Here is a 16,867-nt window from a genome sequence, read left to right as displayed (position 1 = left end):
CCAGCTCTTCTGTAGTGGGCTTGTCCATGATGCATCAGCAGGTCACCTGCCTGACATCACTGATAAGAAAGAACATTCATTCGCCAGAACTTCAAACAGCATTAGGTGATGCCATTAAGTTTTGCTGAAGGCCTTCTGGACTGCACCATGCAAGCTAGTAATTTTGGCAGTGGAACCCAGAAAGAAATTCTTCTCCCTGAAAGACAAACTGAGAGTGTGATGCAGAAGCCCAAATGCAGATGTCCAAGTGTCTCTGGAGATCCCTTGGTGTCTCCATCTTCTGCTGCAGAAGGGTGCTGGTGCTCCATAGGCTCAGGAGGTCCTGTGGTGTGGCTGCTTGCCCCATGAAGACATTTTGGCTACTCTAGGTTGTCTCCAGGGAAATGATGCACCTACTATGTGCATGGTTATCATATATAGGCATAGGCCAGCTACGTCTGTATGTGACTGGTTGGTTGGCTGAATCCCTTTGAAAGCTGCTGGTCTGTACTGACCAGAGCTGCTTTTATCTAATGGACTATCACACCCCTTGTTATCTTTTGACATATATCTATATGTAAACAAATAAATTTAGGCATTTCTTTACAAACTTGATCCTGCCCCTATTGTCACTGAACATCCATATTTCTGTTGGGAAGGTGTGCTACAGACTCCCTCTGACATCTGATGTCTAAGTGGACATTTCTGACCTGACAGCACACAGTATCTCCTGTCTTGAACTTCCAGAATTGCTAAATGAGGCACCTGTGCCAGATGTAGGACATGACTTAGTGTACTCAGAGTAGGAACAACCCTCCCAGAGATGTGTAATTTTCTCCTCTGGGTCATTAAACAGAGACAGAGACTGACATTCTTCTGAAGCCTGAGAAGGCTTCTCATTTGGGGAATTTATATCCTGAGGTGTCTAACCTGTAGATGTTAAGCCTGAGCTGATCACACAATGTTCCTTGTGTATTCCAATAGGGAAAAATAGGAACCTCAGAGGATAATCCCTGTCATCCTAAAACAGGCATTTTAAATATGTAAGCAAAATCACAATATTGTTTGTTTCTACTGATTATAGAGGAAGATAAGATCTAGCCAAACTCAGGTTTAGACATCAGACTTTCAAGCTGTAAATATTGCATGACATGATAGTCTCACATGCTTAAGGTTTTCTGAAAATACTGAATTTTGAGTACTCAGCTCCCACAGGAAAAGAGAGAGCATCCAACTGAGCTGGTGGTGAGCATCCCTTTCCCTGGCAGGAAGAGTATCTGTAATCAGGTCATATCATGTAATACACTTCCAGTGAGAGACTGAGAGGACTCTTGTTTCAGAGTGTCTGTTGCTAGGTGTGCAGAACTCAAGAGTACAAATCTCTTTAGAAAGAGACAGAGCTTTAACCTTCCTGTCACATCCTATTGAATTTCTTATGCATAAGATCAAAACGATAAGGAGATGAACAAGAAAACTGCCTCCTCCTTGGTCTCTGAATGAACAGCCAGCCTTTGGCTCTCTGATGAACAGAGAAGTATGAAAGGCTATAAGGAGATCAGAGCATCACACTGCCCTGGTATGTCATTTGCTGTGCTTTATTTCCTCACCTAAACACAGGAGTTGTGCAGAGCCCCTTCTCCATCCATAATGAATAGTAAATAATGAATCTCATTCTGCTCTGCTTGGGTTAAAGGGCCTCACTTTACAGTGACATAAAGACAGAGCATCCCCTGGGAGTGCAGCCAAGCAGTACCAGCACAAGTGACCCACCTCTGTCAGCTGAAAGTGGAGCATGCACAAGCAGTAACACTTCAGTTTGACTGGACTAGGAACTCATGTTGTCCCTGGTAGAAATATTGCCAATAAACCACCATTTCAAGACCACAGACTCTGCTCATTCTTTCTTAGCTGAATTTTTCTATGACTGTGTGGATTTATGTAGTCGTGATGGTGCAGCATAGCTATTTCAAAGATCTAACTGACGTCAAGATTGATGTGATTCATGGAAGTCATAGGATCCCTACCACTGAAAAAACATCCAGATTAAATGATATGCATTTGTGCAGTTCTCCAGTTTGCTTCTCAGCAGATGATTGTGGCATCAAGGATAATTTGAAAGTGCCCAAAGTCATTGATCTCTGACAAACTCCTCAGCAGTTAGTTCCAGCCAGAGGCTGGCACAAGACCAAATTACACAAGTGGGACAACTGTAGCCCCTGACTCTGCCACCACTTTTTCATCCTTTTTCATATCGTGCTTTTTACATCATCCGTAGAAAAAATATATAAATACATAAATTAGGGAAGAAGTTCATCAGGAAAGCCATTTTTAATTAGGTCACTGATGCTCCACTGATGCTACATTTTTAGCTTGTGATTAAGGTAAAGAGGCATAGACTGAGACACAAAAGCAAGCAAACACACACAACCACAAATTGGAACCACTAACAGCGCTGGCTTTCATGTGATTTTTATAACCGTTTGGATTAGTTCACTTAGTTAAACTATTCTGCACAGCTTTAAAGCACAGGTCCACATCAGTCCTGCCTGTTAGTCTTTGATGGCACCTTAAAGCAACCCTTCCCCATGCCTGCCAATCTCTGTATGACTCCAGGGAAGCCAGGCTGGAGGGACAAGACTGCAGAGTTGAGGAATTCAACTGCTTTGGAGTGATGAGGAGCAAGACATGGCGCACAGTCTGTGATTTCAGATGGGACTGAAGCATGTTATACTTTACACAATGTGATCCTCATAGGAAATCCTGTCAGCAGTTTATATGAATATGCACAGAATAGACACACATATTCTGGAATGAGTGATTTTTTTCCCCCTACCTATTTTGTTGCCCTTTTTATATTCCCTATGACAGATTTCCTTAGATCACCACAGGACAGCCTCATCATAATGCTATTGTGTGCCTCTATTCTGAAGAAAACATGTTAGTATAGCCTGTAAAAGCCTTTCTGTGTTTATCTCTGTGGTGCCATCAGTACATTAAGTGTACTTGCCATCTCAACAAAGCATGCAAGGTAGTTAAGTTTAAAGAGATGAAATTCTGCTTCTAGTGACACAGGAGAAATAAGAAGGAATAGGGATGATCTTTTCCTGATACGACAAACCTGAGTTATGTGTCAAGAAAGAACATAACAAATGTCCACTTTAGGAATCTGATACAGTGAACAAAGTCACCGGAGTAGAGTGAGCACGTGCACTATTGCAGGATTAGCCCGTTTCACTCTGTAACATGTGCTGTTACAGCGGGAAGCCACCTGGCAGCTGGAATACAAGCAGCCTTTGACGGGCTCAGGAAAGACATTGCCACACTTTCCCACTGTTGTTTGACCAGGCTGAATGAACCAGCCAAATGGGCTCACTTCTGGCCTGATTGAAGAGATGAGTAAATAAGCACAACAACTTCCTTTTGCATGTGGCAAAGTGGGTTAGCAAAATATTGCTGGTAATGTGCTAAATACAGTGAATGCTTTGTACTTTTTGATTTACTGCTCTGTATGAACTCTGTATGCTTCTTTACATCATAATTAGGGGGTTGCTTGCAACTATGTTTGGGAGGAGTCCATTTTTCAAATGAAAAAAACCCACCTAGGTGAGCTGGCAATTCCAAGATTCGGGGAGGAACAAAGGAGTATAAATTACATGTTGATCAATAACATTGTTAAAAAATACAAAAAGCAAAACTAAAAATGCCCATATTGTCACCATAATTACAGATGAAATCAGAACAGTGGAAAAAACTGTTAAGATACTTTGTCAAACATTACATTTGTTACACTAGAGGTCATTACAAAGCAAAACACAAACCAGGACATGGGCATAAGAGCACAGCCAAATTCAGACTCAGCAGGCAGAGCTGAGGACAGGCAAAAAAAGAAAATGACTGATCCAGGCTAGGGACTGGAAGCAAGGAACAGTTTCCTTGCAGGGTAAATGCAGCTTGGTCAGGGAACAGAAGGATCCTTACCAAGAGGCTATGAATGACCATACAATATATACTTGTGTGAACAGTGGCATAACAAAAAAAAAAAAAAAACCAAAAAAAATCCCCACACTACAACAAATGTATGGCTAACAAGAAAAGGGACAATTTTTCTTCTTGATGTCAACATCGAAAAGGACAAAGCCCTTTCTTAACACCATTAAAGCAATGGCATTTGCTGGCTTGTTTGTGGTGGTCTTTCCCTGTGGCAGGAGGGTACAAGTTAAGAACAGGTGGTACTGTTAACATTGTATGGAACACGGAAGAAAGAAAGAGATGATGCATGTTTGTGTTCATTAAATGAGTTCTTCAAAGGAAACAAGATAAAAAATAAAGATTGCCAGCCTTGCATGAGTAACAATATTGGGTGCTGTGGATGGGTTTTTTGGTTCAATCTCTGACACAAGCAATTCACTCTCCTGCAGATGCTTGCTGTTTCCAGAATGTAATGATCATCTCTTGGTTCTGCTTCACATGAAAACAATGATTCATTTCTGTATTACATTTCTATGAAATTTGTCACCCTCTAACACCACTCATAGCTATCCTTAAGCAGGGAAAGACTTGACAGGTCTGAGGGTGTGCCACAGTGAAAAAATAAAGCACCTAAAGTAATGTAAACATCATGTTAGGCCTAGAAAGATAGAATAGGAACAGCCCTTTTCAGCACCATGTGTTTGAGCAGACACAGCAGTGGGATGTGTATCTAACTGTTTTGCTGTGTTCTTTCATTTACATTACAAAGGGATGTTTTTGGCAGAAAGTCAGTGTAAGCAGCATTCATTATTCCTTTAAGGGGCTTGATAATTCAGTATGGTAATCCACTGCAGGCTGTCAGTGCTGTCAACCATTCACCAAGAGATAAATTAAACTTTGTTCCAGCATCAGTATTTCTGTATGCAGTCCTCCAATCTCATTTAATCTCAGATCTGACCATGGGGTGAGAACTAGTGACGGTTGACATTTTTGTGAGACATTTTGGGTGAGGTAAAAACCACCAGGAACTGAATAAAACATGTGAAAGTGTCATCATTAGCTCAGGGAGTATGAAAACCACAGAACATGAGAAAAGTGATTCAAGCTGACAAAAAAAAAAAACCAAACCCAAAACAACAAAGCAAAACCCAGCAAAAACAACAACAAAAAGAACCAAACACAAACCAACTCTTAAATATATCTTTGCAATCTGACTCAAATATAGAAAGGAGAAGTGGGTTTCTCATGCAGCTTTGGGTATGTCTAAATGGTTGCTCAGAGTACTTTTACAGTCAGGGGCAAAAAAATGAAACTTTTAGGTAACAAAGCATTTGATCCTTAAGTGGCCATTCAGACTAGGTCTGATGAAGTACCTCTTTCTTTGTCTACTTTATAAAGAGAGCACAACTGACTTACCTGCATAAAGACACAAACACTGAAGATATCTAAAGTTACCCAAGAAGTGATTAATCTTCAGTACCTAGAAACATTTAATTTACATGTGCTTTTTCAGCTTGGCCATCTGATGATGACTGACAAATTAGCTGCTTTAAAAGACTCTTGAAAAGCTCGGTCCTGCCAGGAGGGAAGATCCACACTACAGTGGTGTCACATGGAAATCACAGCATAACTGTCAGCACCCAGCTTTTCTGCAATGAAGTCTCCACAGATTTGCTCTATGGGGAATGAAGAAAGGGGGAAACTGCTACAGCAAGAAATTCAAAACTGTAACCTGACATCAGTGCTTTGAGGCTGAATTTATATTAGTGTTTTAGCCTGAATCAGCAGAGAGCAGAGCTTTTAAAGCTAAGTTCCCAATTCTTCCCCCTTCTGGGCGTTGGTTCTTGTTACTCATTCACACGGTCTCAGGGAACATAAACTTCATTTGGTTTAGGCCAAATAAATTGGAAGATGGAGGTCAGGAGTGTACCCAATACACTCCAAATGCAATGGGCATTCAGCCCATGGGACCAAATTACGACTATTCTGAAGAAAAAAAAATCACTAAGTTTAGTAGTGTGGGTGTCAGATTCTCAGCACTGACTATTTTGTTCTTTAGGTCTGCCACTGTCTTGCACTACTTGCTAATATATCCCAAAGTGAAGAGGATCCTGGAAGTGTCCATTGCTCCATTAACCACTGGAGGAATTTAGAAAGATGAGATAGCTAATTTACTGTACTCAAAGGTGAATGAAACAAATAACCACCAAATGGACAGTGGACTAGTTTTCCAAAATTTGGTATTTTAACAAAGGAAACATTCCTTAAACAAAGGCAGAAACAAGTCTGGCACAAGGTATAAGGTAGTGAATTAACTGAGGATGTAAAATACCTGTTGATTACCTCTATCTATCAGATATGATCAGTAAATTCAAAATACAAATTGGGCTTTTGTTTACAAAAAAGCAGTAGCTTCATGGCACAAACCCAGGCACAAACTGTACTAAACTAACCATGATTTTGTTACCTACTAGTTACTTTTAATGGCTGCAAAAGAACAGGGCAAACTGCAAAACAAAGCACTAAGACCATTTCCAGCACTACCGACCTGGCTGCCTTATCCACAGTCTGCAGGTTGCACCTGCTCCAAATGGAGCCTTATCCATAAGCTACAGCCTCTTCAGGGTTATACCATGGCATAGCCTTATTCATGGTTACTGTCCTTCAGAAGAAACTTCTCCAACACAGCCTTACCCACGGCTGCAGTCCCTCCAGGGGTGTAGCTGCTCCATTGTGGGCTTATCCATGGACACATTTCAGGTGTTCCAGCATGACCTCTTGCACTGCTACTGATGTTCAAGGTGTACCTGCTGTGGCCACCCAGGGATTGGCTGCCTCAGGGCAGACCTGTGTCCCATCCCCGACCATCTGGCTGCTGAGAAAACAAAATTAGGTTCACAGCCCACATCTGGTTCAGGAGGGATGTTTGAGGAACTGAGTGGTCATTGCAATAAAGCTGGAAATAGCTACCATGTAAAAGGGAGAGGTGTTTCACTCTCCCCAAAAAGCAGCTGAGGAGAGCAAGAACTGCTGCTGGTTCATGGCAGGGTTCTCCAGATACTGAGAGGCAGTGATGCAAGGGCAGATAGCAGGCTTGGCCTCAGGACAGTGCTTTTATCATAGGTTTCCCAGGCAAGGAAAAACAAAATTACAAACAACATAAAGCAGCAAAAGCAGAAAGGTGTTGACTTGCCCTGGAATTCAATGTACAGCAAGAAAGGGAGAAAGTAATGGAGCAGATAAGGGAGCAAATGTGCCATCATCAGAGCTAGGAAGAGCAAGTACTAGCCTGCCAAATAACAGCTAAATATCTGTAACAGCTGTAAGCTCAGTCTAGCACACTCTGATCAAATCTGTCATCTTAAACCCATGAAACTTCACATCAGGTGCCAAAAAAGACTGTGGTGGGCTGACCCTGGCCAGCAGCCAAGCACCCACATAGCTGCTTGCTCACTCTGCCACTGCAGAAGGGCAGAGGAAGAAAACAGGAAGAACAAAACTGAGACAACTCATGGGCTGAGATACAGATTGTTTAAAAGGTAAAGGAAAAAACCAAACAAACAAAAAAAAAAACCAAACCAAAAAACCCACATCAACCAAAGGAAGTTAGTCTGTCACAACCTGCCATAGGCTGGTTGCCTGATGCCCATCCAGTCTCTGAACACTGGCCACCTAGGAAGACACCCCTGTCCTTTCTTCTTTCTCTACCCACTTTTTGTTACTAAGCAAGATGCTATATGGTGTGGAACATCCTTTTGGCCAATTTGTGTCAGCTGTCCTGGCTGTGTCTCCCACCTCCTCGCTGGTGGACAGAGTGGGAAAAAGAAAAACATTCAGGCTGGGCAAGCACTGCTAATCAATGACCCACTGAAGTGACACCAGCACAGCCTCAGCCACAAAACTGAAACATGGTGCCACGTGAATGAACTAAGAATTAACTCCATCCCAGCTACTGCTCCAAGTGATCATTACAAGAATTGCTTTACGTGACATCTATGAGTGCCCTCCTTGCTTCACCACCTTTAAGGTCCTTCTCCTGCAATCTATTTGCATGCTTTTGGGGAAGTTACAAAACCCTTTATCCTTCCTGTTAACAAACAGACACTTTATTCTCAGGAGGAAAAAAATTCATATTTAGCATACCTAGTCTTTGTTTAGGCACTGAAACAGGCTGGCCAAGGCCCTGGAGGTGTTTAAAAGATGTGCAGTTGTGGCATTGAGGGATTCAGTTTAGTGGTGGACTTGGCAGTGCTGGTTAATGGTTGGATTTGATAGTATTAGAGCCTTTTCCAACTGAAATTATTCTAATAATTCTGATTTTTAAAAATTGATTTGGCATGTTTCCATAGCTACATTGGTGTGTTTGTGGGGTTTTTTTTTTGTTGTTTTTTTTTTTGTTGTTGTTTGGTTTTTTTTTTGGGGGGGTTTTTTTTAAGATAAGTAAACTCTTTCAATCCTTACAGTTTAATCCAAGTATGTGTTAAAATTGAGTTTTCCTGAGTAGGCTACTCTGAGTTAAATCCTAGCAAAGCTGCTACTAAAGGATCAAAATATCTTTTACTTAAGAAAACACAAAAACCCAGAAAAACAGGCAAATCCAACAACAACAAAAAACCCCCAAACAACATCACAGCCCTTCTGAAGTATATTGGAAAAAGGCTATCTTATTAGTGGTTTGCTCTGTAAAGCAGGTGTATCAATGAAAAAATTGTAGAACTCCAACTTTATAACTATAAAATTGAAACTCTGTTGCACTGATTTTGTGACATAGCATAAAAAACACCAGAAAGGCTACATGTAACATTCTACATGGAACCACAAAAATTTGATTTTTGCATACTCTCTACAAGACTAAAGGGACACAACGCAATACATCTCTTAATAACTGATGTTTTTTAAAACCTTCAATTTAAAATCAAATTTTGTGATTTTCATTCCAAAGTATTCCTACTTTCCTCAAATATAAGCAAACATTAATACTCTTGTATTTTCTCTGCATGGCAATAGAGACAGTTCTAGTCCTCTGTGGTAATCTCTGCTTATAATAAGGCTACACACACTAAAGTAATACTGCTTCTTCATTCTCTAACTCTTCCTATTCATTTGCAAAGGAAGTATACATTAAAATAACCAAGAATTTTTTTACTGAAAGCATTTATTTTACCCAAGAGTGGAAACAGATAAAAAAACTAAGTGATGCAACAATTTAGAAAAATCATACAGGTTCAGCTGTGAACAAAAATGACATTCTTCCTTATGTCTGCTTTTCATAACAGCAGCATCACTCCCATTCTCCTTGTAAATGAACTAGTCATTGCTTGCATTAAAGTAGCATCCAGAGGTTTCAATCAAGGACTTATTGTTCCATGGCCCTGCAGAAAGCCATGGCAAGCTGCTTCCCTTACCTTGAGTGATACACTTGGGATCTCAGCTCACACAGGCACTGCTGCCAGTCACATAGCATTTGGCAGTACAATAGCACTGTTCACCTGCAAAACTGCTCAGAACTAAGACAAAAAGCAACCAAGTGGTGTGCAAATGGAACATAAAGAGCCTGGGAGGGTGGATGAGAAGGGTAATGCTGAGAAAGCAATGTGCCTTCACTTTGGTGGGCTGCAAGCAGATGGTGCAGGACTCAGGGGTGAATCGCTTGGGCATCCCAGCCCCAGGGTTTACCTTGGGCTCCCATCAGCAGAGGCCTGTGCATTACCATCACCCATCCTGTGCAAGGCTATTCCCCTGCAGCACAGGCAGTGCACATCAGAGCCCTACTCTGAGGGCACAGAGTCTGCCAGTAGAGCTGACCCCTTCTTCTCCAGAGGCAGGTGGGTTTGCCTGCTGCTAGGCAGAAGGTTTGCACCCTGTGACACCAGCACAGGCCACAGAGATGCCCACAGCACTGCCCCTTGAGGAGCAGCTCCTGCTGTACCTATCTCCTGCAAAGCCGAGTCACTGGGTACAAAGTGCAAAGACAGTGTTCAATTTGATGTGACACACCTGATGAGGCATTCAAAACAAAATACTGCACTGACAAGCTGTTTGGGTAAATGGTAACCTAAAGAATTTAACTCAGAACGTGCTGTGTAGGCTCTCTGCCCCCTCAGCCCAGCTAGTGAAAATCAGCTTTCTTCCACTCCCATATCAAGTTCTTTGTCCCCAGTGCAGTGTTAGCTCTGCATGCATCCAGGCTGAGCATCCCTCCAACACTAAGCCATTTTGTCAGCTGCTACTCTTACACCAACCCTTGAGGTTACCCAAATGAAGGCTGTACACCATGTTTGCAGGCTCTGATCAGACATCTTCAGTGCTAGCAGGGAGGAGAGCTGTGATTCAGTTGCCTGAGCTCAGGTGTCTGGTGACATTCACACAAGAACCACACTGCAAATCGGCATCACTAAAAGAATAAAGGAAATCTAACCTTCCTTACATATTAGAAATGTTACAAAACAGGCCTCTTTTTTTTTAAGATAGCAAAATGCAGTGTTTGTATAGTATCTCAGTATTGAAATGTTCCAAAGTCATAAAACCTCAAAAATTCAACTGAAGTTAGACAGTTGCTAAGCTAAGGTTGGCATTATCCTGACCCAGGCTGACTGTATTCCCTGATGCATCTATACCCATCTGCTATTTTCCTTCTGTTGTGCCAAGATTATCCATCATTTGGGGCAGGGGAATACCTTTTATTTGGTGTCTGTTCAGGACTAAGGGATAGGTGCTACAAGAATACAAATGATCAGTACCACAGTGGCTGTGATGATTTATTCTCCCCCCTGGCTTGCCTTGTCTGCAGGAGACCTGAAATCCTTGCATGCTTTTCATGAAGGGGCTTGTACTTTTTTAACACTTGCCTCTCCAATAGCTGGTGAAAACAATTCAGGATAATCAATCTATTAGGACTTAGGGCTAAATATCAACATACTCAGCAGAAGGAGAACTACTGATTATTTTCTTTAGAGCAGGGACAGGTGGTGTCAGCTGCTCCTGTCAACCAAAACCAGTTAAAGGGGCGACAGGTACATGATTGAGCAAAGCAGGGGCAAGTTTTACTCATGGCTTGAGCAGGTATGCCAGGAAACAGGCTCAAGCAGTAGAAGAAACCAGACTTCCATTGCAGAAGCTTTCTGCTGGTATTTGTAATTACATCAGTAATTCTCCAAGAAGGAATCTCTCACAAGTCTGTTCTTGCTAAGGAAAGTGCAGTAGCTATGGTTACCCAGCAAACAGGGAGAGGAGGCAAAGCTGAACCACTGCTCTGGGCACAGTACACCATTTTTAACATCAAAAACCTCATTTTAGCTTTCCAAATAGAACTTTGAGAGCAGCCACCCACGTTCCCATCACAGTGTGTTTGCATATATAACTGTGTGGCTATGCATGTGTGGTATATATATAGATCTATAGTAGGATGACAGGATGACAAAGAGAACAAAAAAGGAATCAGCTTTTAGATCATCATACAACTATGAAATTAGAAACGTACTCATAGATAACAATCTTGCACACTTGGTTAGCCAGCCCAGGATCAGCACCACAGGACTTTCCCTGGCAAACTTCTGCCTGCTACAGGGAGGAAATGCCTTCAGGCGTCTTCATTTGCCTCTGATGATTCTGAGGATTGCTCAAGACCTACAGGAAATTCCCTGGAAAGGAACTATGTCTACATTGTAGCCTTAATGCAACCATTCTAGAGAAATTTCCTTGTTTAGGGTAATGTGCATAAATCCTACTGTAGTGTAGAGGCAGCAATGTGGAACTTAGCATATGCCATGGCCCGCCCTATGAAACTGGGTAAATACTTAAGCAACTAGTCCACACTGAATTTCACTTGAAATGGCTTCACATAGCCATCAAGCTCATAAACGGGTGCTTGAGAGAGGGTGGGGATAGTTTACTGGGCTGCAGCCCTACTCATATAGTGGATTCCCCAGGCATGAACTCAGACCTGGCTAGCTACCTTCATATCTTGGACATACCTTTAAGACATGGAAATGTCTTAAAGCCTTACCTATCCACCTGCTGGGAGTCTCCTCCCAAGGGGCAGGAGCAGGGCATGCTTCACCTCCTTCCCCCCTGCTGTCCCACAGGCAGTCCCTGACACAGCAACAGACAAAGCACCTGGGACACTTGCATTTCTGGGCTGTCCTTCTGTCTGGCTGTGCCTCAGTGCACACCTGCAGTCTAATCATAGTTTTATTAGCAGACCATGTAGGTGTACACTCCGTAGCTGCAGTTCAAATTAGCCACCCAGGTTTGCTCAATTAGCCAGCCATGAGAGGCACCATCATCTCACTCAGCTCAGGCATCCCCTCATAACAAAACCCCTTTTATATTACCAAGCTAGTTGTCTGGACTCCTTCTGTAGACTAGCTAAGTGTTTGATCTGTAAAGTTAGGTGAAATTAATCCCATCTCTTACTACATGCAATTTCCTGAAGGTGGAACAGGCTGCTACTAATTCATCTCTACGAGCCTCTTCAAAAGGACAACAGGACAGCTGTGGTTGTTTGGTAACAGAGCAGAGCCCTCTGCCTTGACACCAACTTCTAGACGAAACAGTGTCTAATACTTGTGAGACACTCTGGAGTCCAGAGGGGCTTGTGATGAGATGAGACTTCTGTGAGACCAGTGTCTTTTTGTAACAGTAACTAGGAACCAGGAGGACAGCACAAGAGAATCTTGGCTAGCAGCGGACACCTCATCATGTCTGCCTGAGAGCTGGGGGTGTGAACTACCTGTGAAGTCAAGGCAGACAATGTCCATAGACCCTGGGGACTGAATCCGCTTGATCCACAGCAGACACCATTGTAACCAGAACACCCACACAAGGCTGGTAGGCAGGACACAGGCTTTAACAGAGTCTTCTGGAGCAGCAGCTGGAGGCTAGGCAGGATTTGCAGTAAAAAATTGTGTGTAAGGATCTGAACTGAACCCAGCCAGACATTCTTGTTGCTTCTGTAGGCTAGTACTGGAAAGTGACAGTAATTTAGAAGAAATTAAACCAGAATCTCTATCAACTTTCATCCATCCATCCATCCATCCATCCATCCATCCATCCATCCATCCATCCATCCATCCATCCATCCATCCATCCCCAAGAAACAGTAAGCTTTAGTCTTCTCATTTTTTCTTCTGTAAGATCTTTCTAGACATTAGAGGCAGTGTAGTTAAATCTAGAGGGGCTGATCAGTGAGACACAGGAGTCATGAGATACCAGTGCCCTTTTGAACCAGAAGCAAAAGCCACACAGACTAGGGGCTGTATTTGCTTGTGCTTTCTTAGGGGTATGATGAACACAGTTTTAATACTTAAAAGACATGAGGCTTAAATCACTTGCATTTGAAAGTTTAGATAAAACAATATACATTTAGTTTTAGGGCAGGAAGTTTTCCCAGAAGAATTCATTTCTAGTTTCTTTCAACATGATCACAGGCTGAACTTAGGTGTAATACAATTAGGGGAATTCTAACCCCGTTTCTTTCCATCTATGAGAAGAATGAAGCTTCCTATGTCCATATTAGTAGAGAGACGTCCTGTACTCATATAGAAAGGAAACTTTTTCTATGCTATAAGTAGTTTTAAATCAAACTGAACATTTAAGAGAAGAATTCAGAGTAAAAAAAATAACACTACAGACACTGATAAGGAGTTTTATCTCAACCAAGCCCAAGCAAAATGAATCACAGAAATTCTCTCATCCTGAGAATTTATGCATTTTATAATTCCCAAAGGAAACAATCGCATCAGATAAAAATCTTTAGACCAAAATTAAAAAGAATAAAGCTGACAGAACTGCCTGAAATACCTATTTTAGCAGAGAGTTATTAGAAAGTCAGCATAAATTGCCTCTTAATAATACTCATCATGCATCTATTGTCAGTAAATCCAAGTAACCCTGGTTTTATATACCTCTGTAGACTTTATTTTATTGCTTACTTGCTTAGTAAATTTAAACTAGGTATATTGGCAATGTGTTTAAACTGTCACCTGAAAAAGGTAAACTTCCATCACTCATTATGAGCCTGCTTTAAAATATCCAGTGCTTGGGGCTAAAGGCATGAGTTTGCAAAGCTCAAATTATTGGTCAGAACATTCAAAAGATCCATCTTCAGAATATTTTTAGTCATGTTGCAGGCATCTCAGTAACTCTGCCTCAAAATGCACTTAAAAGTAATAACCTAAGGTAGTCAAGACCTTAGTGAGGAAGCACTGATAAACCTTTAATCCTCATCACTTCCACTTTTAATTTCAACAGAGTATCTACAAATCTGAGCTGAACAGAAGATCTATATACACCACCAGGTAATGACTTAGCAATATTGTATGTAAAAGTTATAGTGAACAAATCAAATAGGCAGCAATGTATTATTGAGCTAATAGATAATTTCTGTCAAATCCCGGTTGTTACATTTTTGTTAATTTCTATATAACTTTTTCAGGAGAGAATATTAACTGAAACACTGCAGGAAACCATTTCATAGAGTGATAGAATATCCTGAATTGGAAGAGCCCCACAAGGATCCTCCAGTCACAAGGATCACCCTGCACAGACCCATCCCCAAGAGTCACAGCATGTGCTGAGAGCACTGTGCAAATGCTTCTTGAATGTGTCAGGCTTGGAGCTGTGACCCCTTCCCTGGGGAGCCTGTTCCAGTGCCCAACCACCCTCTGGGAGAAGAGTATTTTTCCAATATCCAACCTAAGCCTCCCCTGACACAGCTTCAGGCCATTCCCTCAGGCCCTGTCTCTGGTCACCACAGAGCAGAGATCAGTGCCTGCCCCTCCTCTTCCCCTCACGAGGAAGCTGTAACTGCAGTGAGGCCTCCCCTCAGTCTCCTCCAGGCTGAACACACCCAGTGCCCTCAGCCTCTCCTCACAGCTTCCCCTCAAGGCCCTTCACCGTCTTTGTTGCCTTCCTTGGGCACTCTCTAATAGTTTAATGTCTTTCTTACATTGTGGCACCCAAATCTGCCCCCAGCACTGGAGGTGAAGCTGCCGCAGATCAGAGCAGAGCAGGACAATCCCCTCCCTTGCCTGGCTGGAGATGCTGTGCCTGATGTCCCCAGGACAGGGCTGGCTCTCCTGGCTCCAGGGCACTGCTGGCTCATGTTTTCAGCTTGCCATTGACCAGGACCCCCAGGTCCCTTTCACTGGTCTGCAGCATTTGTTCCCCAGCACAAAGGCATATCCAGTGCTGCCCCAACCCAAGAGCAGATGTTGAAACTTCACATGGTGGTTGACTGCCCATTTCTCTAATTTGTCAAGGTCTCCCTGCAGGGTCTCTCTGCCTCCAAGTCAACAGTTCCTCCCAATTCTGTATTGTCAGCAAACTTACTTAGTATTCCTTCAAGTCCTGCATCCGTTTGGTATACAAATTGTATGTAAGAGGCTTTGCAAATATATTTAGTAGGTTAAACTTTTCAGTTACTAGCAATTCAAACAAATGCTTTAGAAGTAAAGAACCTTTGAATCCCATAATCCCCTGGATCCTTCAGTTCCCTCAGGAATAGACGGATAAGCCTGGACTTCTTCCCAGCCCCATTCTTGTTAAAGAATGAATAGCATTAATATTGCCAGAGGAGGATGTGAGGAAACATGCAATACCTTCCATCAGGCATTATGAAATCCAATGTCAAATGTCACAAAAATTTCCAAGCTATTTCACAGTGTTTTAACAAGCAAAAGAAACATTAATTCAGTGTTTAAAAATGAAACACTCAAGTAGTCATTGTAATTAGTATTAAAATAGGATAGAGAATTCATGTAAAGTCTGACAATAGGCTTTTATATGCCAGTAACACACTGTAAATTACTTTTAAAAGACAGTTATTATTTCAAGTGTTCAAAAATTTCTGACAAGAGACTAATTAATAACATTGTATTGGTCTTAATAAAATGGACACTATTGTCTTCTAAAGCCTAATTTTGAAATTATTGTGAACTCTCAGATGCATTATGTTGTCTGATTTAAACTGTATTTAACACTGCTTTGTTATTTAAAAATACGATTTGAAAGTAAGACAACAAGAACTCAACTTATTTGGCCTAAAGGGAAAATAATTAAAGGAAAGAGCTAAATAACTATATAAATATTCAGAGGGGAAAAAAGACTGAAAAGAAGAGAAATATTTTCACTGGGATTAGTTGCACTAGTGTCAAGGGCTGAAGCTGAAACAAAAAAAAATAAGCTATGTATTAGGAAAAAGTATTTCTGAAGACAATAAGGTTGACTGGACAGAGAGGAAACTGACTGCTTTTCAAGTTAACCAGCTTGATCCCCTTCCTTTCCTCTCTCCTAGGCAGTCAGAGAGGTTTCTCAAAGAGGAACAGTTGGTGCCCCTTATCTTTTCATGAGTCACCAAAGTTATTTGAATTATTAAAAATTCTCAAGAGCTTTTCTCCTCTAGTTTCCCCCACTTCATGGGCATCATTAACCAATGGAGAGGGGACATCCTAGCCTCTAGATAACCTGCAGAAAGGCGTGCAGTCAGATGAAGAATGTAATGGAAACACTGTGTGGTACCTACAAACATTCTTGGCCAGTGCCAATGGTTACCCTACATGCCAGAAGGCAGGAGGCATCTTGCACATCAGAGCCATTAAGGTGCTATTGTATTGGTTTTGAGAAAACAAATCATCACTGGACATGACTACCAACTCAGTCCCTAAGTGGTGGGCAGATACTCAGGACGGCACAATATTGGAACTATTCTTCAGCTTATATAGAAACATCCACAGTTAGTCCTCAGGGCATTTGTTTTCATTTTCTGAGTTTGTGCCTGCATTATGGCTACAAATTAGTAATTGGGTTATTCTCTCATAAACACAACACAGTAAAATGTGTTGTATTCATTTATTTGCTTTGACTGAATACCATATTACTGGAAGGTCCATGGAGAAAAGAGAAAATACTGCATATTTAA

General features: G+C 41.8%; 1 protein-coding gene across 2 annotated transcripts in view; it reads right to left on the bottom strand.

The window, feature by feature from the left end:
- OGFRL1 (opioid growth factor receptor like 1) overlaps positions 1 to 16,867 on the bottom strand; it is an 86,861-nt gene that overhangs the window by 19,829 nt on the left and 50,165 nt on the right. The gene's annotated exons all lie outside the window — the stretch shown is intronic.

Source organism: Passer montanus, unplaced genomic scaffold (genome assembly GCF_014805655.1).
Source record: "Passer montanus isolate IOZ18808 unplaced genomic scaffold, ASM1480565v1 scaffold11, whole genome shotgun sequence".
NCBI classification, from domain to species: Eukaryota; Metazoa; Chordata; class Aves; order Passeriformes; family Passeridae; genus Passer; species Passer montanus.
The sequence above is the reverse complement of the archived record's forward strand: the minus strand, read 5'-3'. Positions and strand labels throughout refer to the sequence as shown.